This window comes from Dendrobates tinctorius, unplaced genomic scaffold (genome assembly GCF_039654945.1).
Source record: "Dendrobates tinctorius isolate UK_male_01 unplaced genomic scaffold, ASM3965494v1 ptg000063l, whole genome shotgun sequence".
Taxonomy (NCBI): domain Eukaryota; kingdom Metazoa; phylum Chordata; class Amphibia; order Anura; family Dendrobatidae; genus Dendrobates; species Dendrobates tinctorius.
The window spans coordinates 2,460,030-2,486,817 of NW_027361731.1; the positions used below are offsets into that span (position 1 = coordinate 2,460,030).

The following is a 26,788-nucleotide window of genomic DNA, read 5'->3' on the forward strand; positions in this document are numbered from 1 at the left end:
GTTGGGAATCATTGGGGCCAAAAGAGGATCTCCTTGTAAAATGAACCAATGTTTCTCCAACAATTTACGCACAGTTGATCTCGAATGACAGAAGGTGATTATCAAACTCTATTTATTCCTCTCCATATTTACCCCAGGTGTTCTATTTTTCCCCTCCATCTTTTTTATACATAAATCTTGTGTAAAATCACACATCCATTTATAAGCATCTTTTAAGAGATTTTTTGGACATCCATCCTCTTTCTGAGGATTCTGGATTCGGTTGGGAAGTCCTGGTCAAAAGTGCAATTTTTCCTTATTCTCCAATATTGGCCATAGGGCACATTCTTCACCCACCCGGGGAGGTGCCCACTGTCGAACCTCAAATAGCTGTTGACATCAACCGGTTTGAAATGTGTTGCATTGGACACCATCCCCAGGCCGTCAAGCCGCACCCATAAGTCCAAATACTGGATGGAATCAGTTGAAATGGTAGCCGTGAAGGTTAATCCCCAATCATTCATGTTTAAATTATTAGCAAATATTTCTGCCACCGACCCTCTCCACAGAATGAACAAATCATCAATGAACCTTCGGTAAAAGGCCACCCCTTCTTTTTCAGTACTGGGCTGCGCAATGAGGATGGACTCTACGGCACCCATGAATAAATTAGCATAACTTGCTGCGAATCTCGTCCCCATTGCGCAACCTTTTATCTGACGGTAGAGTTCCCCCTCAAAGGAAAACACATTATTATTCAGAATGAACGAGATGGCTTTCAGTAAAAATTCCCTTTGTTCAACTGGCATAGTAGTATCATTCATTAAATACTTTGAGGCCTAATTCATGTGATATGTTATTATAAAGGGCTGTGACATCCAATGTTATCAGGATGCATCCCTTCATTGGGGGTAAATTCCTCAGCTCACTGATAAGTTGCGATGAATCCTGCAAGAAAGATTTTAACTGTTTTACATATTTCTGTAGAAATAAATCTACGTAGTGAGATAGCTTGCATGTTATAGACCCAATGCCCCATATAATGGGCCTGCCTGGGGGGGTTTATCGGGTCCTTATGCAATTTGGGTAGAAAGTAAAGAAATGGTACTTTATATTGTGCAATATCAAGAAATTTGCGTTCTTTTTTGTTAATAATTTCCCTCTCCTCATAAGCTCCTTTAATTAAAGAATTATAATTCAAAAAAATCTCGATATTAGGATCATCTTCTAATTTCTCATAAAAATCAACATCTGCCAAAATCCTTCTCCCCTCCTCTATATACCATGCCCTATCCATTATAACTATCCCCCCCACCCTTGTCGGCACTACGTATGACAATATTTTCATTATCCCTAATAGAGGTAATAGCTTCTCTTTCACCCCTACTTAAATTACACCTCCTTTTTGGTTGTGAAATTGCACTAACTTCTTTCAAAACAAGTTGCTGGAATGTCTCAATATGGGACCCCTTATGATGAAGAGGATAGAGTTTATCATTAGGATTCCTAACATCGACATGTAACATGTAGAACGTAGTTTTGGCTGTCCTGATGCCATAGAGAATGCACTGTTTAAATGTCTACAGGATTTCCCGAAAATAACTGGCAAGGACAGTCGTTTTTTGACGGATCCGCTATACGGATTTTTGTACGGATCCGTCAAAATCCGGATCCGTTCCATCCGCTGGCATCCGTTTTTTCCATCCGTTGGATCCGTTTTCTGATGGATCCGTTTTCCACACCTCCAAAATGGGATGCTCCCAAATATGATTGGCTCTTGGAAAATGCTCCCAAATGTGATTGGATCCTGGAAACTAGGAAAAACTATATCTAGGGTGTTGTTATACAATATCTTTGAAAGGTTTTAGAGCTAGTGGCAGAGATGGAAGGAGTCATTGCGAGTATTAACAGCTTCTGTGTGGAATTTGATCTTCACTGCAATTGGTTGGCAATTATTGCTCTCCAGAGGGAGAAAAGAAGACTGCGAATCCTGCATCTCCAACGCATGAAGAGACGACGGCAGTGGATTCATCCGATAAATGCGCAGAGATTTACCCTTGGCGTGTTCTCTACACTGTATCTGGAATTGAGGGATAATCCGGACAAGTTCTTCAATTATGTGCGGATGAGTCAGGACCTGTTTGAGATTTTGGTGGAGCGTGTTGGAGCACAAATCCAGAGAAGGGACACCTACATGCGCTTTTCTGTATCACCGGCGGAGCGTTTGATGGTGTCCCTTCGGTAAGTTATCTATTTTTTAAAAGATTTCAGATTCTGCAGACTTTTATTGTTATGTTATGGCTTGTAGTTTGTATTACTTTTACTTTTTCCCCTTTTTTTACCAGATTCCTGGCAACTGGAGAATCCTTCACCTCCCTCCATTACCAGTTCCGGCTTGGGATATCGACAATCTCTGGAATAGTCCAACAGACCTGCCGGGCATTGTGGGATTGTCTATAGGAGGAGTACATCCCACAGCCAACACAGGAAAGGTGGTTGGAGATTGCCGACAACTTTCAACAAATCTGCCAGTTTATAAATTGCATTGGTGCAGTGGATGGGAAGCACATAAGGATTGTGAAACCCATTGGATCCGGATCTGAATATTTCAACTATAAGAAATTCTTTTCAATTGTACTGATCAGGCGCGGATTGATAATGTACCCAACCGGGCATTTTCCCGCTGGGCCGCTGTCATGTGGGCCGCGGGCTGCCAGCGCTTGCTCATCTGGTGCCACTGGCCTGTTCCTCCTGCCACTGGCACATAGCTCCCGACCATCGCAGGATTTTTCTTTCCCGCAGCCCGCACTGCAGGGAGATAAGCCGCCACGCCCCCCCCCCACGCACCACATCCTCACTGAGTCCCACAGACCCACTGCAGCCTGAGCCTCTAACAGCGTCACTAGACTGCTCCCTGCACACAGGACCTGTGATGAGGTCACAGCAGGGGAAGAATCAAGGGTCACATGATCACTAGCCTCTGTCCCAGGCCCCTGATCATGTGACCCAACTCCTCCCCTCCTGTGACCTCATCACAGGTCCTGTGTGCACAGCCCTCAATGTGTGTAGGACACTGCTGTGCTGGTTGTCATGGTGCTGGATGAGGTAAGATTTCTGTGTGAGGTCAGGAGGGGTTTACAGTGTGGATGTAGCAGAGCCGTGTGTGTACGAGGTGTACGGAGCAGAGCTGTGTGTGTAAGAGGTGTACGGTGCAGAGCCGCGTGTGTGCGAGGTGTGCGGAGCGGAGCCGCATGTGTACGGAGCGGAGCCGTGTGTATATGAGGTGTACGGAGAAGAGCCGATTGTGTACGAGGTGTACGGAGCGGAGCCGTGTGTGTACGAGGTGTACGGAGTGGAGCCGTGTGTATATGAGGTGTATGGAGAAGAGCCCATTGTGTACGAGGTGTACAGAGCGGAGCCGTGTGTGTACGAGGTATACGGAGCGGAGCCGCGTGTGTATGGAGCGGAGCCGTGTGTGTACAACGTGTACAGAGCGGAGCCGTGTGTGTACGAGGTGTACAGAGCGGAGCCGAGTGTACAAGGTGTACGGAGCGGAGCCGCGTGTGTATGGAGCGGAGCCGTGTGTTTACAACGTGTACAGAGCGGAGCCGAGTGTACAAGGTGTACGGAGCGGAGCCGCGTGTGTATGGAGCGGAGCCATGTGTGTACAACATGTACAGAGCGGAGCCGTGTGTGTATGAGGTGTACGGAGCGGAGCCGTGTGTGTACGAGGTGTACAGAGCGGAGCCGAGTGTGTGCGAGGTATACGGAGCGGAGCCGCGTGTGTATGGAGCGGAGCCACGTGTGTACAACGTGTACGGAGCGGAGCCGCGTGTGTACGAGGTGTACGGAGCGGAGCCGCGTGTGTACGAGGTGTACGGAGCGGAGCCGCGTGTGTACGAGGTGTACGGAGCGGAGCCGCGTGTGTACAAAGTGTACGGATCTGAGCCTTGTGTTTACGGAGTGGAGCGGAGCCGCGTGTGTACGAGGTGTATGGAGCAAAGCCGCATGTGTACAAGGTTTACGGAGTGGAGCCATGTGTGTATAATGTGTACAGAGCGGAGCCGCGTGTGTACGAGGTGTACGGAGCGGAGCCGCGTGTGTACGAGGTGTACGGAGCGGAGCCGCATGTGTACGAGGTGTACGGAGCGGAGCCGCGTGTGTACGAGGTGTACGGAGCGGAGCCGCGTGTGTACGAGGTGTACGGAGCGGAGCTGCGTGTGTACGAGATGTACGGAGCGGAGCCGCGTGTGTACGAGGTGTACGAAGCGGAGCCGCGTGTGTACGAGGTGTACGGAGCGGAGCCACGTGTGTACGAGGTGTACGGAGCGGAGCCACGTGTGTACGAGGTGTACGAAGCGGAGCCGCGTGTGTACGAGGTGTAAGGAGCGGAGCCGGATGTGTACGGGGTGTACGGAGCAGAGCCGTGTGTGTACAGAGCGGAGCCATGTGTGTACGAGGTGTACAGAGCGGAGATGTGTACAAGGTCTACGGACCAGAGCCATGTGTGTACAAGGTGTATGGAACGGAGCCCTGTATGTACAAAGTGTACGGATCTGAGCCTTGTGTTTACGGAGTGGAGTGGAGCCGCGTGTGTACGAGGTGTATGGAGCAAAGCCGCATGTGTACAAGGTTTACGGAGTGGAGCCATGTGTGTATAATGTGTACAGAGCGTGGCACGTGTGTACAAAGTGTACGGAGCAGAGTCGCATGTGTACAAGGTTTACGGAGTGGAGCCATGTGTGTATAATGTGTACAGAGCGTGGCACGTGTGTACAAGGTGTACGGAGCAGAGTCGCATGTGTACCAGTTTTGCAGAGAGGAGCCATGTGTGTGCGAGATGTACAGAGGGGAGCCGTGTGTATATGAGGCATACAAAGCGGAACCATGTGTGTATGAGGCGTGCGGAGTCATGCGTGTACGAGGTGCAGGGTGGGGAGCATTCATACCTCCCAACCATCCCGGATCCAGCGGGACAGTTCTGATTTTAAGAGAGAGACTGCCCCAGCCAGGAGCTTACTTCTCCCGCGGACATAGGAGTACACGGCGGAACCCCAAGGAGCACTTTAAAACTTGCACGTGACATTCTACCGGAAGTGACGTGATGGAAGTTGACCGGGAATTAGGTAATTTTGTGAGGAGATTGTGACGGGGCCATGGAGGGACTTCAGGGAATGCTTCAGATCCATCACCTTGTGTTCTTCCAACAGCACGGACAGCGGGATTGCCTTGGAATCGGGGATATTGGCCATGTGAGTGGATCATGATATGTCCTGCATCAGGAGGCTCAGGTGGGCACTACAATGGGAGCCGGGCTGCTATAGTATCCTTAAAGATTCTTTCTTTCTTTCTCTCTCTGGTCTTTATTTCCTTCTTTCTAATCTTTTTTATTTATTTCTTTCTCTCTGTTCTTTCTTTAATTCCCATCGTCCTTTCTCTCTCTCTCTGTTCTTTCTTTCCCATCTTTCTTTCTCTCTGTTTTTTCTTTCTTTGTCCACTCTTTCTTTCTCTCTGTTCTTTTTCCTTCTCTCTGTTCTTTCTTTATTTCTTTCCCCTCTTTCTTTCTCTCTCCCTCTCTGTTCTTTTTTCCCCTCGTTCTTTCTTCCCCTCGTTCTTTCTCTCTCTCTTTCTACTCTCTGTTCTATTTCTTTCGTCTTTCTTTCTCTCTGTTCTTTCTTTCCCCTTTCTTTCTCTCTCTGTTCTTTCCCCTCTTTCTTTTCTTTCTTTTCCCCATTTCTTTTTCTCTCTGTTCTTTCCCCTTTCTTTCTTTCGCTCTGTTCTTTGTTTTGCTCTCTAATCTTTCTTTCTCTAATCTTTCTTTCTCTCTCAGTTCTTTCTTTCTCTCTCTGTTCTCTTTCTTTCCTTCTTTCTTTCTCTCTGTTATTTCTTTCTCTCTGTTTTCTCCCTCTCTAGTCTCTTTCTTTCTCTCTCTCTGTTCTTTCTTTCCCATATTTCTTTCTCTCTATCTCTCTGTTCTTTCTTTCTTCCCCTCTTTCTTTCCCCCTCTTTCTTTCTCTCTGTTCTTTCTTTTCCCTCTTTCTTTTTTTCTCTCTCTCTGTTGTTTTTTTCTGTCCCCTCTTTCTTTGTTTCTTTCTCTCTCTGTTCTTTCTTTCTCTCTTTTTTTTCTCTCTCTCTCTGTTCTTTCTTTCTTTTCCTCAATATCAGCCACTGGGCCCATAATGCCAGCCACTGTGCCTATAGTACCAGCCACTATGCCCTCTGTACCAGTCAGTGTGATCAGCAGTGCTAAATGGGTGTGGTTGGGGCATGGACATGGGTGTGACTAGTTGTGAAATGGGTGTGGTCGGGCATGGCCGAATATTTGCCGCGGTGCATGCCGCACCCTTTTTCCTTCTTTCCCTTCTTCAAAAGTTGGGAGGTATGCTCGGTTACACAGGTGCACGCAAGCAGCAGTCATTGCTTGCAGAGCATGTTGCAGGACCGCTGCTGCAGGGGTTAAGAACGTGCTGACTTTGACATCAGGACGTTCTATGTGAGCGGAGAGAGCACGCTCTGCTCTCCCGCCCCTGCGATGCAGCCTGAAGTTTCAAGGACTGGGACACACAGCACAGGAATTGCGGAGCTCCTACCTGCACCTGTAATCTTCTGCCTGTATTCAGTCTGGGTCTGGGTGAGTGTAATCCCAGCCCAAACACGTTTAAATAAAAATACATCAGCCCCCAGCACTGCACCGGTATATACATCAGCCTCGGCAGCACCCGTATATACATCAGCCCCAGCACCCGTATATACATCAGCCCCAGCACCCATATATACATATGTACTGTATATACAGTAGTCTCAATGTGATATATATTCAGCAGTATGTAACATAATCTATATATATATATAATTGCCTTAAATTGTCTGTCATCCACTTCTGTCTGGATGTCCTCGAATCCCACAATCCACCGTGCCGCACCGGAAGTACGCCGACCGCCATATTGGAATACCCAAGTGATGGGTATTCCAATATGGCACCCGCTGGTGGTACCAGGCCCTTGCACAGTACCACCAGTGGGACACTGCCAGTACCCCCGCCGCCGGACCCCCACTGCCAGGACCCCCACCACCGGACCCACGGCCCCTGGGACACCCGCTGCATCCCGCCGCTGCCTGCCCACCCACCTCCGTGCAGTCACAGCCGGAAGGAAAGACCGCGGCTTGCGGCCTGTGCTGGAGATGGGGTGCGGGTGCCCACTGGTGGCGACGCATTCCATCTCCAGCACAGGCCGTAAACCATCGTCTTTCCTGCTGACCCCATCTCTAGCACAGGCTGCAAACCACAGTCTTTCCTGCCGACCCCATCTCCAGCACAGGCCCGCAAACCACCGTCTTTCCTGCTGACCCCATCTCTAGCACAGGCTGCAAACCACAGTCTTTCCTGCCGACCCCATCTCCAGCACAGGCCGCAAACCACAGTCTTTCCTGCCGACCCCATCTCCAGCACAGGCCGCAAACCACAGTCTTTCCTGCCGACCCCATCTCCAGCACAGGCCGCAAACCACAGTCTTTCCTGCCGACCCCATCTCCAGCACAGGCCGAAAACCACAGTCTTTCCTGCCGACCCCATCTCCAGCACAGGTCGCAAACCACAGTCTTTCCTGCCGACCCCATCTCCAGCACAGGCCGCAAACCACAGTCTTTCCTGCCGACCCCATCTCCAGCACAGGCCGCAAACCACAGTCTTTCCTGCCGACCCCATCTCCAGCACAGGCCGCAAACCACAGTCTTTCCTGCCGACCCCATCTCCAGCACAGGCCGCAAACCACAGTCTTTCCTGTCGACCCCATCTCCAGCACAGGCCGCAAACCACAGTCTTTCCTGCCGACCCCATCTCCAGCACAGGCCGCAAACCACAGTCTTTCCTGCCGACCCCATCTCCAGCACAGGCCGCAAACCACAGTCTTTCCTGCCGACCCCATCTCCAGCACAGGCCGCAAACCACTGTCTTTCCTTCCTGGATGTGACAGCACGGAGGTGGGTGGGCAGGCAGCGGCGGGGCACACACCCCACACACACACACTTCCCTCCCAATGTGATAGCATCGGGCACACCTCTAGTATAGTATAATACTGTCAATTATAATGTAGGGTTGTGTGTATATAGTGTAGAGCTGTTCATATAGTATGCTGCTGTGTATATAGTATATAGTGTGGAATCCCCACTTTATACACTGGCCCATCTCTACACTATATAGTATATACACAGCTCCACTCTATATTCCTTACCACAGTATATAGTGTAGAGCTGTGTACTTTGTGTATACTCCTCCTGTCCTGTATACATGGTGTAAATATAAGTATCTGCTCTAAGTGTGTGTATCTATGAAAATAAAAAGCGCTCCGATGAATTGTGCAAAGTGGCGGACTCTTTATTAGCCCATGTGACAAAGTTTGGATCTATAACAGATCATTTCTCTGCTATGGAATTGAAATATTACCACATGGGCTAATAAAGAGTCCTCCACTTTTCTCTTATTTAATCATTTAATCAGTGTGCTGATTATTTTCTTTTTATAAATTCCTTTGATTTAAGGGTGTGTGTCCTAAAAGCATTTCACCTACTGGTTAATATTTGGTGGTGCTCAATTATGACACATATATCAGGGCTGACATCACCACCTGGCGAAAGCGGGCAAGTGCCGTCAGGGACTTGGCATGCTATGGGGCTTGTAAGTAGTGGGGCTCCGGTGCCAGCGCCGACACAGTTGAAAACAATGGTGAGTGAGGGAGCCAGCTGCTGATGCTCTCTCTCCCATCATTCCCCCTCTGCATCTGAGCTCTGTGACGTCTTAGTGCAGGGGGCACAATGACATCACTACGGCGCATCCTATGTGCCAGGCAGAATACACTGAGGAGACCAGAGCAATGGGGACAGGGAGAAGTATTATATGGGGTCCATTATACTGTATGAAGTAATATATGGGGCCCATTATACTGTATAAAGTTATATATGGGGCCCAATATACTGTATAAAGTAATATATGGGGCCCATTATACTGTTTGAAGTGTCCGCTGGAAAAGTAAGCTCCCAGCCGGGGAGCGAGGGTCCATTATACTGTATGGAGAATTATATGGGGCCCATAAAACTGTATGCAATAATGTATGGGGCCCGTAATACTGTATGGAGCATTTTGTGGGCTCATTGTACCATATGGAAGAATATATGGGGCCCTTTTTACTGTATGGAGTAATATATGGGGCCATTATACTGTATGGAGCATTATGTGTTGCCCATAGTACTGTATGAAGGACTATGTGGTGCCCATAATACTGTATGGAGGACTATGTGATGCCTATAATACTGTATGGAGGACTATGTGATGCCCATAATACTGTATGTAGGACTATGTTGTGCCCATAATACTGTATGTAGGACTGTGTTGTGCCCATAATACTGTATGGAGGACTATGTGGGGCCCATAATACTGTATGGAGGACTATATGGTGCCTATAATACTGTATAGAGGACTATATGGTGCCCATAATACTGTAAAGAGGACTATGTTGTACCAATAACAATGTATGGAGGACTAAGTGATGCACATAATACTCTATGGAGGACCTTGTGATGCCTATAATACTGTATGGGGGACTATGTGATGCCCATAATACTGTATGTAGGACTATGTTGTGCCCATAATACTGTATGTAGGACTATGTTGTGCCCATAATACTGTGTGGAGGACTATGTGGGGCCCATAATACTGTATAGAGGACTATATGGTGCCCATAATACTGTAAAGAGGACTATGTCGTACCAATAACAATGTATGGAGGACTAAGTGATGCACATAATACTGTATGGAGGACTATGTGGTGCCCATAATACTGTATGGAGGGTTATCCAAATTTGGAAGTTCTCCCCTATCTTTTGGATAGGGTATGACTTTCTGTTTGTTGTGGATCTGACTGATGGGACCCCCATGATCCTGGGAAATGTAGCTTTGAAGAGCACCATGTAAATGAAGCTGTGGTCAATCATACGCACTGTGATGCCATTAATATGTGGCTCTTCATATAACTCCTTTAATAGAGTGATGAGGGGACAACAAAGTATAGCAAAAATTCACTGATCAGGGCTGATGAGTGCTATAGTAAGTGGGCTGGTGGGGTTTGTGTGGCAGGGCTGCTTTTTTGTCCCAGTCCGGCCCTGGGCACTAACCTTTTCAGAGCTGAGACTATCTTGGTGCTTTTTTGTTGTCACTTTCTAAGAATCATAGCATTCTGTTCCTTTTCCTCTGATAGATGCATATGACCCAAGTATGGAAAACAGGAAGTAACGAAACACATATTACAATGTCCCTATCCTGTCCCCACTCACAGTATAATGTTCCCACAGTATCACCATCCCCCCACATACAGTATAATGTTCCCCCAGTACCGCCATCCCCCACACGCAGTATAATGTTCCCCCAGTACCGCCATCCCCCACACGCAGTATAATGTTCCCTACTACCGTCACCCCCCACACAGTATAATATTCCCACAGTACTACCATCCCCCACACAGTATAATGTTCCCCCAGTACCGCCATCCCCCCACATACAGTATAATGTTCCCCCAGTACCGCCATCCCCCACACGCAGTATAATGTTCCCCACTACCGTCACCCCCCACACACAGTATAATGTTCCCCCAGTACCGCCATCCCCCCCATACACAGTATAATGTTCCCCCAGTACCCAGTATCAGCCCTTGGTTTATGCAGGACTCTGCTGTCTGTGCTGGTTCTCATCGTCCTGGATGAGGTGAAGTTTATGTGTGGGGTCAGGGAGTGTTTACAGTGTGGATGTAGCAGAGCCGTGTGTGTGTACGAGGTCTACGGAGCAGAGCCGCAAGTGTGTGATTTGTACGGAGCGGAGCCGCACGTGTACGAGGTGTACGGAGCAGAGTCGCACGTGTGTGTATGGAGCGGGGCCGCGTGTGTGTGAGGTATATAGAGCGGAACCGCATGTGTACAAGGTTTAGGGAGTGGAGCCATTTGTGTACAAGGTTTACAGAGCGTGGCCACGTGCCTATAAGGTGTATGGAGCAGAGTTGCATGTGTACGAGGTTTACGGAGTGGAGCCATGTGTGTACTGAGTGGAGCCATGTGTGTGCGAGATGTACAGAACGGAGCCGAGTGTACGAGGCATAAAAAGCAGAACCGTGTGTGTATGATGTATGCGGAGCCATACGTGTACAAGGTGTATGGTGTGGAGCATTCATACCTCCCAGCGGGACAGTCCCGATTTTGAGAGACATACTGCCCCGGCTGGGAGCTTACTTTTCCAGCGGACACAGGAGTACACGGCGGAGCCCTGAGGAGCACTTTAATATTCGCACGTGACGTTCCACCGGAAGTGACGTGCTAGAAGCTGACCGGAAATTAGGTAATTTCGGGAGAAGATTGTGACGCAACCATGGAGGCACTTCAGGGAATGCTTCAGATCCATTACCGTGTCCTCCTCCAACAGCGCGGATAGCAGGATCGCCTTGCATTTGGGGATGCCGGCCATGTGAGCAGATCATGATATGTCCTGCATCAGGAGGCTCAGGTGGGCACTACAGTGGGAGCCGGGCTGCTATAGTATCTTTATAGAATCTTTCTTTCTCTCTGTTTCTTTATCTCTCTAATCTTTCTTTTTTTTCTTTCTCTCTCTCTCTGTTATTTCTTTCTTCTTTCTTTTCTTTCTATCTCTGTTCTTTCTTTCTTTTTTTTTCTCTGTTCTTTCTTTCTTTCTCTCTCTGTTTTCTTTTTTCTCTCTGTTCTTTGTTTCTTTTCCTCAGTACCAGTCAGCGTGCCCACAGTACCAGTAGAATAAGGGGGTAGGAAACTAGGTGGCACTGGTCACTTTGAGCCTCTCATACTTTTTATTGGTGTATAATCATATGCCCTGAGCACCCCTTAAAGAGGGCAAGCCCCAGACAACAGGGTGCAAACAAATCACTATTGCTATCAGTCCAAGTGGACAATTATATACGTAAAGGTAATGATGTCCCTGTGCCAAGCAGTGCGGAGGATCAGAATACACTGAGGAGACCAGAGCAGCGGGGTTTGGGGAGAAGAATAGAAGAATTATATGGGGCCCATTATACTGTCTGGAGCATTATATGGGGCCCATTACACTGTATGAAGTAATATATCATGCCCATTATGCTGTATGAAGTAGTATATGGTGCCCATTATACTGTATGCAGTAATATATGGGGCCTATAATACTGTATGGAGCATTATGTGGGGATAAGGGATGACTTTCTGTTTGTTGTGGATCTGACCGCTGAGACACCCATGATCCTAGGAAACGTAGCTTTGAAGAGCACCGTGTAAATGGAGCTGTGGTCAATCATACGCACTGTGGTGCCATTCACATGTGGCTCTTCAAATAACTCCTTAAAGAGAGTGATATGGGGACGACAAAGTATAGCAAAAATTCACTGATCGGGGTGAGGAGTGCTATAGTTTGTGGGCTGGTGGGATTTGTGTGGCAGGGCTGCATTTTTGTCCCAGTCCGGCCCTGGTACTGATGGCCATTGCAGACGCAAAATGCAAATTTATTGCTGTGGACATTGGTGCGTATGGTCGTTCAAATGATTCTCAGGTCTTCGAGATGTCCACAATGGGCCGTCGTTTGTATGGAGACAATTTTGATTTCCCACCTCCAACACCACTCCCTGGAACAACAGGCCCACCAATGCCATTTGTGTGTGTTGGTGACGATGCATTTCAACTGTCCAAACATCTTCTCAAGCCATATGGAAGTCATGGATTGACACACGGGAAAAAAATATTTAACTATCGATTGACAAGAGAGCGAAGAGTGGTGGAGTGCGCTTTTGGGATTTTAACTGCAAAATGGAGAGTGCTGTTAACTGCCATAAAAATGAAAACTGAGAATGTGGATGAGGTGGTGAAGGCATGTGTCATCCTGCACAATTTCGTACTTTCAAAGGAACCTGTTTCCATGGAAGAAAATGTTTGTGAAACCACCTTGTGGGATTATCAGCAGACAACTGTTCGGAGTACTGTGTCAGTGTCAAGAATGAGGGACACATTTGCGGATTATTTTCTGTCACCAGAAGGAAGAGTTGACTGGCAAGATGACAAGGTATAATTTTTTTTTAATTTTTTTTTTATACCAATTGTGGGTAATAACAGTGTTGTGTTTTTTGACCTTTACACCAACGGTGTACTTTGAAATGTTACCAAGTGTTGTGCTTTTCGACCTTTACACCAACGGTGTACTTTGAAATGTTACCAAGTGTTGTGTTTTTTGACCTTTACACCAACGGTGTACTTTGAAATGTTACCAAGTGTTGTGTTTTTTGACCTTTACACCAACGGTGTACATTCAACCTCTACCAAGAGCTAAAGAAGAAAAGTAAACTACAAATAAAGTTCTTTTGAAACAAAAACTTGTTTATTTTTGCAATTTTTTTTCAAAATTATATACTGTTATTTTAGTAATTTTGAGAACTGTTCTTTTAATATTTTTTTTAGAAAAATAGATATAACAAATTTTTTAGAACATAAATTTTTTTACATTACAGATGCCGGTATTGTTGGGTGGAGATATCATCGGAGGGGTTAACAGGGTTGACCGCATCGAGGCGGGGTGGAGGACTGGGAACGGAGTTGGTGAGGATCAGAAGTGGAAGGGGGGTTGAAAACATGAGGTTGGGACGGGAGTTGATGGACAGAGGAGGTTTATGGGAACATTGAAGGTGTCTGTGGGGGTGGGTATGGTGAGGGCATTGGGGTATAATGCAATGGGGAAGGAAGGTTCCGGGAAAGAATGGAATGGGGAACTAGAGAAAGGAGAAGGAGTGGTAGGAGGATGGATTGTGGAAGGAGGATGGATGTCGGTGGAAGGATGGATGGGGAAGGATGGACAGAGGGAGGATGGACAGTGGAATGAGGTGATGGAATAGGTGCATGGGATGCTTTGGACACTGCAGCAACTAGAGCATTGTGACAGGCTTGCATCACATGCATCTGCTGGTGAGTATTTAAACCTTCCATTTGCCGGACTGAATTAAAAAAAATGTGTCTCGGCGTCTGGTTTGACTCTGCATTCATCCGTTCCATGTAACTTCTGAGTTCCATGATACTTTGATTTATCATGTTCAACCCAGAAGCTAACTGCTGACCATAAACGTGGAAAGAATTCTGGACAGATGAGTTCAGACTCAAACAGTCAGACAAGGTCATCCTTTCCAGACCTCTCGGACGCTGCCGTCCAGAACCAAAAGTTGGTCGAGATGTTGCGGCAGTGTCAGAGGTGTGGGGCAAAGGGTACTGTAAATTGTCACCAGCAGCTTCATGTGATGAAGTCTGCCCTGCTGCTGCAGTGCTGGTGGAGGGGATAGAGGGACGAGACAAGAGGGAAGGTAGAGAGGGGTCGGATTCCTCGATGTGGTCACCGGTGGTGGTCTCCGAAGGGATCCCTCCAGAGGGAGGCAACTCAGAAGCAGGCTCCTGAGTGCGGCAGACGGTGCTAAAAAAAGAGAAAAAAATATATATTAATATATTGATATTTCATTTAACATTGCTGAAAAAAAATAGGTTAAACATATAAACATTTGTACTACAGAAATGGTGTGTGGAATATTTACCTTCTGCTCACCATCGTCGACCGGAGGAACTACAGGGCTCTGTAATGTTTATACGGGGTGCTCCTGCGTCCTCCCGATCCACTCGGGGCCTGCATCTCCTTGTTGAAGTCCCTCTTGAAGTGATCCCTGAGTGACCGCCACCGTATGATAACCCTGTCACCTGTGAAGGAAAAAAAAAAGTGGTTAGTATTCAACACTGCACATGCTGTAATATAAGTTACTGAAATTGGAATACTTGCGCACAAAATCCCTGGCCCTCACATCGAGCTCCTCCCAGTTCTCAACAACCTCCAAACACACCTCATCCCATAGCTGCCAAGTGGTTGGTTGGTCAGCATGTAAGCGGTTTGCCATGTTCCACAGTGGCTCCCGTGGTTGGACAACCTCAATGAGGGTGTCCACATCGATGATGATACCCTCTTCCACATGTCTGTGGGGAGCACACTGTGAAACCTGTGAAGAAAAAAAATAAACAAAAAAAAAAGATTACATTCAAACACATGAGGTTCATTAATCAATCACCCAAATAAAGGGTTACTTACCGTTCGCCGACCACCAGGAGCATGACCTCGACGATGCTGGGATGTCCTGGGAGTCGCTCTAGTGCGGGCACCGGATTCTGAAGACTGTAAAAAAAAAAAAAAATTTGGGTTGGATGGATGCGTAGTTATTGTGTGTGCTGTGATGAATGTTTGTGTTGGGTGTAGCATTATGTATGTATGTATGTATGTGTGTGAGTTTTTGTATCTGCTAAACTTACACTCTGCGCGCCCCCTCCTTGCATTTCTCCACCCTGCATGTCTCCTCCTGGAAGTTCCTCAGATTCAGCTTCCTGTGAAAACATAATACATGCATATAGGGTTAAAAAAAAAGAAAGTAAAATAAGAGTAAAAAAGAAAAATATTTACCTCAGTTCGCTGATGATGTGAGGGGGAGCTCTCAGAAGAAGACATTGCTGCGCCTGGCTGGCGGGTCTCTGCTGCGGCCTGGCTGGCGGGTCTCTGCTGCGGCCTTCCTGGCGGTGCTTCCTGAACGGATCTGCAAGTATAAAGACACTTGTAAAGCTACTATACAAAGGATCAGAAAAAGCTTTCAGGTCAATATACTTACAGGGAAAATAGAACTGGTTGCCTAGTGTTCTCTGCTGCAGCCTAGCAGTTCCTTCCTGAATGGATCTGCAAGTATAAAGAGAATTTTAATAACATAGAAAAAGAAAAATCTTCATTGGTATTAATGTGTGTAATTCCCTGAAACTCTCACTGAGAGTATAACCACACTGTGATTGCATGTGTGTAATTCCCTGAAACTCTCATTGAGAGTATACCCAAGTGTTTCCATGTGTGTAAATTCCCTGAAAATCTCTCACTGAGAGTAACCACACTGTGATTGGATGTGTGTAATTCCCTGTACTCTCACTGAGAGTATACCCAAGTGTTTGCATGTGTGTAAATTCCCTGAAAATCTCTCACTGAGAGTAACCACACTGTGATGGATGTGTGTAATTCCCTGTACTCTCACTGAGAGTATACCCAATTGTTTGCATGTGTAAATTCCAAACTCTCACTTGAGAGTATAACCACACTTGTATACCAAAAACCAACACTTAATGTACCTTTTTTGTACGTATACCAATACTTAATTTTACCTGGTTTTAAAATAATACTACGGACAGTTTTTATAAACAGTTTTTATTAATTTTTTTTTTTTACGCAATTCGGAGCTACTCTGCTCTTTATTTTAAATACCACAATAAATGAAAAATAAAAGTGATATACAACAGAAACACCACATAAAACACAGTTACACCACAAACAATACACAACACAATCACAGCACAATTGCAAATATGGAAATAAAATTACAGTACTATGAAAATAAAATTCAGTACACATGCAACAAAAAAACAATTAAAAGTATGAAAAAAAAGCATAATAAAAATACACACACACAGACATGCAACACTGGGAGGCCACGAACATACATGCAGGAAGGCAGACCACACACACAAACACGCAGGCCACACACACACAGACAGGCCACAGACACACACAGACATGCCCAACACTAATAGTTTTAATACACAATTGCAGGCTTTGGTGGCTTTGGTAGCAGGCCTCTCCGTCCTGGCTTGCTGCTGGGCAGGTGCTGGCAGGCCTCTTGCTCCAGGGGTCTTGCAGCTGGGGGGTCTTGCTGCCGAGCAGGTTATGGCAGGCTGGCAGGCTCTGTCTCTCTCTTCTCAGCTGGGGGTCTTTCTGCTGGGCAGGTGCTGGCTGGCTCTGTGCCTTCAGTCTGGCTGGTGCCGGATGTCTGGGCCCAATGATTAACTAGCCCACCTTTATATAGTTTTTGGACTGTCTGGAAAAGTATCTTTTTTTCTGAGCATGCTCAGTGCGATTTAGCGGATTCCGCCCGCGGATTCTGCAAAATAGCGGATCCCGGCGGATCCGCCGCCCATAGGCGCCCATTCTACCACATGGCGGATGACGGCGGATCCGCCGTATCCGCCATTTTGACGGCGCCACAAAACGTTGCAAAGTCTGCTCACCTCAGACAGAATCCGCCAGAAATCTGGCGGATCCGCCGAATAGCGGACGTAACGGACGACCATCCGCCAAAATCCACCACTAATGTATCTCAATGGGAAAAAATGGCGGATCCGCCACAAGAAAAGCGGATCCGCCATTTTCACTTTTTGGCGGATTTTGACTGATGGTGAAAAACTAATGTGTGAAACAGGCCTAAGCTGCCATACAATATACAAGAGAAGTGGGCCACTATTGGGTCAAAATACAAAAGAGCCAATCAAGTCTCCTTTCATCCATTTTAACCACTTCTGTGAATTTATTAAGGATATCACAGAGCATAAGATCAACCCAAGTTTTTCCTATGTAGAACCCAGCGGACCCGGTCCAACCCCTCCTAATTATGAGGGTCCGCGTACTAACCTGAAAAGCCAAGGAGGCCCAGTGTTAGCAAAAAAGACCGACATCCTTCCCACACCTACATCAGCTCCAGACCAGAGCAACACAGGGGACAAGGTTGAAGATTCTAATTGTATGTGTCATGATCCAGGATGGAGTTTGTCTTTGGCCCGTCCTGATCAGACAGGGTTAATTGTTCTGCCTCTCTCTGGCAGAGGGCGGCTATTTAATGCTCACTTGACCTAGGTCCGGTGTCAGTTATACTCCTGACCTCGGCTGAGTTAGTTGACCTCGTGTGTACGTGTGCCTTGTGCCTGATAACTTGTTGCTTGTTTGGTTTTGATCCGGTTCTGTCCCTGTTACATGTTCTGCCTGTCCCTCTTGTACTGCGCTACCTCTCTGTGAATGACCCCCTGCCTGTGACCTGACTATTCTCTGCTCGTCCCTCTGGTACCGCACAGCCCTCTTCGTGTACAAACGCTCGCTTGTCTGACCTACGTTTTCGTCTCCTCTGCAACAGTTTCCCTGCAGTAGGTACGTTACATCATCTGCAGCAGTAGGACGCTAAGCCCCACCCCCTGCAGTCACATGATCGTAGGTCCTGGGACTCCTTACTATTTTTAGTGCCGCAGGTCCTGTCTGCTTGAACCATCACTACAGTATTGGACCCTGCGCTCTCCCATAGTGTGGGTAAGTCACCCTGCTCTGCGTGGCAGTTTGCCGATGCTGACAGGGTCCTGACATTAGAGTCCTGACATTATAACTGACCGTTACCATTTTTTTTTCTCCGCTCCCCTTCTCCTGTGTGTGTGATGGATCCTATGCACGCTCTTTCTGAGTAGGTAAAGCACCTGACTCAGATGTCTCAGAAACTCCTGGGGGAACAACTAGCCCTGGCTCAGTCTCAGCAGCTGATTTCTGACACTGTGCAGGGGGTTTTATCATCGGGGGCTCGGGATGTTACATTAGTTTCCCCTGAGTCTCCGGTTAAGTTACCGGATACCTTTTCTGGAGAGAAAAAGGAATTCAAGGTTTTCAAGGAGGGCTGTAAGCTTTTTTTTTTCCATTGAGACCACACTCTTCTGGAGATGAAAGTCAGAGAGTGGGGGTCATTATGTCTCTGTTAAGGGGAGCCCCCCAGGCTTGGGCTTTCTCCCTTCTGACCACTGCCCCTGAGCGTATGACTGTGGATGCATTTTTTGAGGCCCTGGGGCATATTTATGATGAGCCTGATCGGATGCTTATGGCTGAGGACATGGTGATGAGTGTGTGCCAGGGGAAGCACTCAGCCGAGTGGTTTTGCTCAGAGTTCAGATGCTGGGCTGTGGAGGTTTGCTGGAATGATGCCGCCCTCCAGGCTTGTTCCATAGAGGCCTGTCTGAACATCTGAAAGATGCCTTGGCTCCCCACCCTCCGCCTGATTCACTGGAGGAGGCTATGACACAGGCCGTCCGAATGGATCGCAGGCTACGGGCGAGGAGAGTGATGCAGATTGAGACCCCGTTAGTCTCCCAAGGAAGGGGAGCCAGTCCTACATTGGAAACCATGGAGATGGGAACCATCGACCTCAAGGAGAAAGAAAGGAGACAATGGCGCTTGGGAAAATGCTGTTTTCACTGTGGCGAGTCTGGACATTGGAAAAAGGATTGCCCCTCCTGTCCACTGAGCAACAAGCGACTGAGCCTGGGTGATTGCTGTGGAGGTCACCCAGGCTCTCAGGTACCTTTTTCTCCATTTTCAAAAATGTTGCTGCAAGTGGAACTTTGTTGTGGGAGTGTCTCCACATCCACTTCTGCCTTCGTGGATTGCGGATCGTCGTTGAACTTTATTGACTCTGACTTGGTGTCCAGGTGTAAGTTAGGGACAGTTAGGCTAAAGACTCCTTTCCATGTTGTTGCCATTGACAAAACACCACTGGCTAAGAATGACATCATATTTCTTACAGAGGAGTTTCTCCTTAAAGTGAGTTCCTTGCACCAGGAACGTATTTCATGCTTTGCTATGGACAACCTGCCTGCGGGATTGGTGTTGGGGTTCCCCTGGTTACAATTACATAATCCTGTGATTAATTGGGAATCTCGGGACATTGTTAAATGGGGTCCCTATTGTTCTGAAAAATGTCTTGCTATTGTGTCTGTGTCGTCTGTTGGTCTGGAAGGTATTCCGGAGTACCTAAAAGACTATACGGACGTTTTCTCCGAAAAAGAGGCTGAAGTTTTACCACCACACCGCCCATTTGATTGTGCCATTGACCTGGTTCCAGGTGCTAAATTGCCCAAAGCCCACTTGTATAACCTTTTGGGTCCCAAGCGGGCTGCTATGAAGGAATACATACCCGAGAGTCTCCGTAAGGGACACATTCGTCCTTCTGTCTCTCCCGTGGCAGCAGGGTTCTTTTTCGTAAAGAAAAAAGATGGTGGTTTGCGCCCATGCCTCGATTTTCGAGAGTTAAATAAGATAACTGTTAGAAATACGAATCCCCTCCCACTTATTCCTGATTTGTACAACCAGTTGTCCGGAGCTAAGTGGTTTTCGAAATTAGATCTACGGGGAGCGTATAACCTTATCCGAGTCCGGGAAGGAGATGAGTGGAAAACTGCTTTTCTCACTACTGAAGGGTTGTTTGAAAATTTGGTCATGCCTTTTGGTCTGACCAATGCTCCAGCAGTCTTCCAAAATTTCATTAATCACGTGTTCTCTGATTTTATTGGACGTTTTATGGTTGTGTATTTGGCTGACATACTGATCGACTCACCTGATAAACAGGCTCACATTGGTCATATTCGGGCAGTTCTCCAAAGGCTTTGGGAGAACTGTCTCTTTGCTAAACTAGAGAAATGTTTATTTTTTGTTCAGGAACTGTCTTTTCTGGGCTTCATTGTGTCTGCTGATGGGTATCGCATGGATTCTAATAAGGTGCAAGCCATTGTCGATTGGGTTCAACCTTGTGATTTGAAGGCTCTGCAGCGTTTCCTAGGATTCGCCAATTATTATCGCAAATTTATAAGGGGGTTCTCACAGGTGGTTAAACCCCTCACAGACATGACTCAAAAGGGGGCCGATATCAAGAATTGGTCAGCCGCAGCGATGGCGGCGTTTCAGTTTTTAAAAAAATGTTTAATGTCTGCACCGGTTCTTGTTCAACCGGACCCGTCTGAACCATTTTTTGTTGAGGTGGACGCCTCAGAGGTGGGGGTGGGGGCGGTATTGTCCCAGGGACCCGCCACTTTGACTAATTTGAGACCCTGCGCCTTCTCGAAGAAATTCTCCCGTGCGGAGAGAAACTATGATGTTGGGAATCGAGAACTTCTGGCCGTGAAGCTGGCCTTTGAAGAATGGAGGCATTTTTGGAGGGGGCTGTCCATCCTATAACCATAATTACGGACCACAAGAACCTAGCTTACATTCAGTCAGTTAAAAGGTTGACTCCTAGACAGGCTAGATGGTCACTTTTTTTTTTCCCGATTCCACTTCTCTATCACTTTTTGGCCAGGATCCAAGAATGATAGAGCTGATACCTTGTCACGCAGTCTAGATCTGGTGTCCCTCCCCGATCCTCCATCCTCCATTCTTCAGCCCGGGGTGGTGGTGGCAGGTATTTCTAATATGTTGGAACGGGAGATTCGGGAAGCCCAGTCTCTTGCACCTCCGGCTAAGCTGGTGAATAAACTTTTCGTACCAGCTCAATTTCGTCTCAAGGTCCTCCGGGAGTTCCACGACTCAGTTCTGGGTGGACATCCAGGGATCTCAGCTACCCGGAAGGCCATCGCTAGAATATTCTGGTGGTCTTCTTTAGCCTCTGATGTTGGGGAATATGTGTCTGCTTGTGATGTTTGTGCCCGTGCGAAAACCCCCCATAACCGGCCGGGGAATTGGTACCACTGTCAATTCCTGAGAGACCAAGGACTCATTTGTCCATGGATTTCATCACCAACCTTCCCCCCTCCAAGGGTAATACCATTGTTTGGGTTGTGGTGGACAGGTTTAGTAAGCAGGAACATTTTGTACCCTTGGCGGCTCTACCTAATGTGGAAACGTTGTCCAGATTGTTTGTTGAGCATGTGGTGGAGTTGCATGGGGTACCCTTGAATGTGGTGTCTGATAGGGGAGTACAATTTGTTTCCAGATTTTGGAGAGCATTTTGTAAGAGATTGGGTATTGGTCTGATCTTTTCATCCGCTTACCATCCAGAGACTAATGGGCAGACTGAGCGGACCAATCAGTCTTTAGAGCAAATTATGCGTTGCTTGACCTCAGCCTGACAGGATGATTGGTGTACTGCGTTACCTTTGGCCGAGTTTGCATTTAACAACCGCATTAACCAGTATACGGGTAAATCTCCCTTTTTCTGCAACTATGGGTTTCATCCACATTTTGGAGAGTTTTCCCGTTTGGACTCTGGGTGTCCTGAGGCGGATGAGACTATCCAGCAGTTGGGGGAGGTATGGCGGGAGGTCCAGAGTAACATTACGAAGGCCCAGGATAAATATAAGTTTTTTACAGACAAAAAACGGTCCGTGGGGCCGGTGTTCCAGGTTGGGGATAAAGTATGGTTATCTACCAAGAATATAAGGCTCAAGGTCCCTTCTGCGAAGCTTGGTCCTAAATTTATTGGTCCCTATGAAATTACCGAAGTGGTTAACCCGGTGGCTTTTCGGTTGCGTCTCCTGCCATCTCTTCGGATCCCCAATGTTTTCCATAGGGGCCTTTTGAAACCTGCGGGGACCTGTGGGGAGGGATCATCGTCTTCCCCGCCACCGGTTTTGGTAGACGGGCAGTCTGAGTATGAGGTGGAACGAATTGTTGACTCTAGGTTGGTCCGTCGTGCCCTTCAATATCTTGTACATTGGAAAGGCTACGGTCCTGAAGACCGGTCGTGGGTTCCTGCTCGATCGGTTCATGCGGATCGGTTGGTCCAGGCCTTTCACGCCAAGTATCCTGAGAGACCCGGGGGTCCAGTGGCCCCCCGTTGAGAGGAGGGTACTGTCATGATCCAGGATGGGATTTGTCTTTGGCCCCTCCTGGTCAGACAGGGGTTAATTGTTCTGCCTCTCTCTATTTAATGCTCACTTGACCTAGGTCCGGTGTCAGTTATACTACTGCCCTCGGCTGAGTTAGTTGACCTCGTGTGTAAGTGTGCCTTGTGCCTGATAACTTGTTGCTTGTTTGGTTTTGATCCGGTTCTGTCCCTGTTACGAGTTCTGCCTGTCCCTCTTGTACTGCGCTACCTCTCTGTGAATGACCCTCTGCCTGTGACCTGACTATTCTCTGCTGGTCCCTCTGGTACCGCACAGCCCTCTCCGTGTATGAACCCTTGCTTGTCTGACCTGCGTTTTCCTCTCCTCTACAACAGTTTCCCTGCAGTAGGTACGTTACATCATCTGCAGCAGTAGGACGCTAAGCCCCACCCCCTGCAGTCACATGATCGTAGGTTCTGGGACTCCTTACTATTTTCAGTGCCGCAGGTCCTGTCTGCTTGAACCATCACTACAGTATTGGACCCCGCGCTCTCCCATAGTGTGGGTAAGTCACCCTGCTCTGCGTGGCAGTTTGCCGACGCTGACAGGGTCCTGACATTAGAGTCCTGACAGTATTTGTCCCATTCATAAGAAGCCACATCCCTTAAAAAAATGCATTGGCTTCAGAAAGAAGCCGCTCCACAAGCACAAGGAACTTCTAAGGACGTTTGGTGTATGTTACAGATGTTGTACTTCTACTGAACACTTTGCTAATGACTGTAAAATTCCTATTAAGTATTTCGAGTGTGACAGTGAGGACCACATGCAAGCACTCCATCCATCCCAGCCTACCTCTGCTCAGCTCACACCTTCCATACCCACCACAAGCTATGGCGGGGAGGAAACAGAACAAGCAAGTACTACCAAGGTATCATCTTCATGCACAAAAGTTTGCGGAGAAGACCTCTGAGAAGTCATATGCAAGATATGCCAGGTGAACATATATCCTAAGGGTCAGCCCGAAAAGAGCACAAGGGTGTACGCCATCCTGGATGATCAAAGCAACCGATCACTTGCAAGGTCAGAGCTCTTTGATTTGTTTGATTTAAAAGGAAATGCTTACCCTTACACCTTGGATACTTGCAGTGGTGTCACAGAGGTCTATGGGAGAAGAGCCAATGGACTTATAGTAATCTTCACTTGAGAACAATGTAGAGATACCTCTGCCTACACTCATCGAGTGCAACCAGATACCATCCAATAGGTGTTTCATGAGCCAGTGTACCATACAGCTGGAGCTGCTGGCTGCACGATTCCTCTCTGAGCTGGCTAAAGTGGGATTTGTTATTTCCCTATTGTTGGGCAGGGCTCTGGAGTGGGCCACACTGCTGTGGGAGCGTGGTGATCATGTGGCGCAGAGTGCCTTGCAGTTCTTGGGCACTCTGAAGCAGGTCTTTTTGGGACCGCGTGTCACCCATGATACAGCGTTCCAACTGCTGGCATTATCACAGGGCCCGTCTCTGGTCAGCCATTATGCCATCCAGTTCCGGACGCTAGCTTCAGAACTGGAGTGGTCAGATAAGACTCTCATTCAAGTGTTCTGGAGAGGTCTGGCTGAGCATGTGAAGGACGCCATGGCCACCAGTGAGATTCCCGCCACACTGGAGGAGCTTATCACCATCTCCACCTGCATAGACCTTCATTTTTCGGAGCGAAGGTTGGAGCGGTTCCAGTGTAAGCAGAGGTTTAGGTTGGCACCCACTTTTGCAAAACCTCCGGAACCTCCCAATCGGGCGTCCGAGCTCCAAGAGGCCATGGGGAATTCTCGTGTGGGATCCAGGTCCCGGTCTGCGCGAGCACCCGTGGTCTCTCACATTTGCCGGCAGTCTGGTCACCCTGCCAACAGGTGCCCAAAGCAGCCAGGAAAACGCTCGCCTCTAGTGGCTGTTGGAGGAGGCCTATTAGATAAAGAAACGTTTTCCTCCAAGCTGTCCTTTGAGGGGACGCTTGAGTTTGGCTCTTCCACTCTGGCAGAGGAGGTTTGCGTGGACTCCGGGGCGGAGGGCAATTTCATGTCGTCTGCCTTTGCCCAATGGCACGCAATTCCTCTGGTTTTACTACCTCAGCCAGTCACTATCAGAGTGGTGAATAGAGCGACACTACCCTCTCAGATCACCCACCAGACCGCCCTGCTGACACTCTCGCTATCTCTCCTTGCCATGCCCGAGGGTATCGACCAGGTTCTCTTAGGGGTTCCCTGGTTGCGTCATCACTCTCCCCATATAGAGTGGTCTTCTAGGAGAATTCTCGGGTGGAGTAAATCCTGTGAGGGTAGGTGTCAGAGGGAGTGCATTCAGGTTGCCTCCACTGAAGTTCCCTGCAGATCTCTCCTCTATTCCCAAATACTATCAACAGTATGCAGACGTATTCTCCAAGAAGGCGACTGTCCTATTGACCTCTTGCCTGGTGCTGAGCCTCCCCGGTGTTGAGTCTATCCCCTATCTCTCCCGGAGACAGAGGCCATGTCTCAGTATATCAGGGAGAATCTGGCAAGGAAATTCATTAAGAAGTCGGTGTCACCAGCAGGGGCGGGATTCTTCGTCCAGAAGAATGGAGAGCTACGTCCCTGCATCGATTACAGGGGTCTTAACGCTATCACCATTGAGAATAAGTATCTTCTACCCCTGATATCAGAACTGTTCGATAGGCTACAGGGAGCGCGAGTGTTTATTAAAATTGATCTGCGGGGGGCTTACAACCTGACTCGAATCCGTGAGGGGGACGAATGGAGGATGGCTTTTAACTCCAGGGATGGGCACTTTGAATACCTGGTGATGCCCTTCGGGCTCTGTAATGCTCCGGCCATCTTCCAGGACTCTGTGATTGACATCTTCCGGGATATGCTCACCACCTCGGTAGTAGTCTATCTGGATGATATCCTCATCTACTCTCCAGATATAGACTCCCACCAGAGAGATGTTTGCAAAGTCTTGGACCTCCTACGGGCAAACTCCCTCTATGCCAGGTTGGAGAAGTCTGTGTTTGAGCAGGAGTCCTTGCCATTCCTGGGCTATATCATCTCCGCCCAGGGATTGGCCATGGATCCTGCCAAGCTACAGGCGGTTATAGATTGGCAGGAACCTCATTCCTTCAAGGCGGTGCAGCGCTTTATAGGATTTATTAACTATTACCGCCAATTCATTCCCCTCTTCTTGGTAGCTCCCTTGGTTGCCCTCACCAAGAAGGGAGACAATCATAAATTGTGGTCAGAGGAGGTCTCCAAGGCCTTCCTCTCTATTAAGTCTCATTTAACCAGCGCTCCCATTTTACATCACCCCGATGTAGATAAACCGTTTATTTTAGAGGTGGATACCTCGTCCGTCGGTGCTGGAGCGGTCCTGTTCCAGAAGGATGCTCAAGGTCGGAAGCATCCTTGATTCTTCTTTTCTAAGACCTTCTCACCGGCAGAGAGGAACTATTCCATCGGGGACAGGGAATCCTGGCCATGAAATTGGCCTTTTCTGAATGGAGACATCTCCTGGAGGGGGTTTGCTACCCCTTTCAAGACTACACTGACCACAAAAATTTAGTGAATTTACAAACTGCCCAGCGGCTAAATTCTCGCCAAGCTAGATGGTCCCTGTTCTTCTCCCGGTTCCATTTCACCCTCCATTTCCAATCCGGTGAGAACGTCCGGGCCGATGCTCTCTCCCGCTCCATGGTGTTATCGGAGGAGGAGTCTCGGCTGATCATCCCATCAGAGAGCCTGAGGACTGTGGCTCCGGTCGCACTTGAGTCAGTATCTCCAGGTAAGACATTTGTCCCTACCCATCTGCAACCAGAGGGCCTCTCTTGGGCTCATTCGTCCAGGGTGGGTGGACATTTCAGGACAAAACGGATCTCTGAGCTTCTGGCGAGGACATACTGGTGGCCGCATATGGCCCGTGACGTCAGGGACTATATTCAGGCGTGCGTCTCTTGTGCCCAGAATAGGTCCTCTTGGCAGCGGCCCGTGGGCTACTTTACCCCCTGCCAGTAGCTGACAGGCCCTGGGAGATGGTCGGTTTGGACATTGTGGTGGGGCTGCCCAAGTCCAGTGGCAGCACGGTCATTTGGGTTGTCACCGACCATTTCTCCAAGATGGTGCACCTGGTACCTCTCCCGGTTACCTTCTGCACGGGGCCTGGCAGCATTGTTTATTAAGCACATTTTCTGACTGCACGGCATGCCGGACGAGAGTGTCAGCGACCGGGACCCCCAGTTTTGCATCTCGGTTCTGGAGAGAGCTCTGTAGACTGCTCAGCATTGAGCTAAATCTCTCTTCGGCCTA

At 48.1% G+C, this 26,788-nt stretch overlaps 1 long non-coding RNA gene across 1 annotated transcript in view; it reads left to right on the forward strand.

Moving 5' to 3' along the window:
• Positions 1–3,016: 3,016 nt before the first annotated feature.
• Positions 3,017–26,788, forward strand: part of LOC141094188 (uncharacterized) — a 65,074-nt gene continuing 41,302 nt past the window's right edge. Inside the window, exons 1-3 of the long non-coding RNA XR_012233025.1 lie at positions 3,017–3,084; positions 4,959–5,105; positions 5,190–5,231. This is a non-coding gene — a long non-coding RNA (uncharacterized lncRNA). The remainder of the gene's footprint in view (positions 3,085–4,958; positions 5,106–5,189; positions 5,232–26,788) is intronic.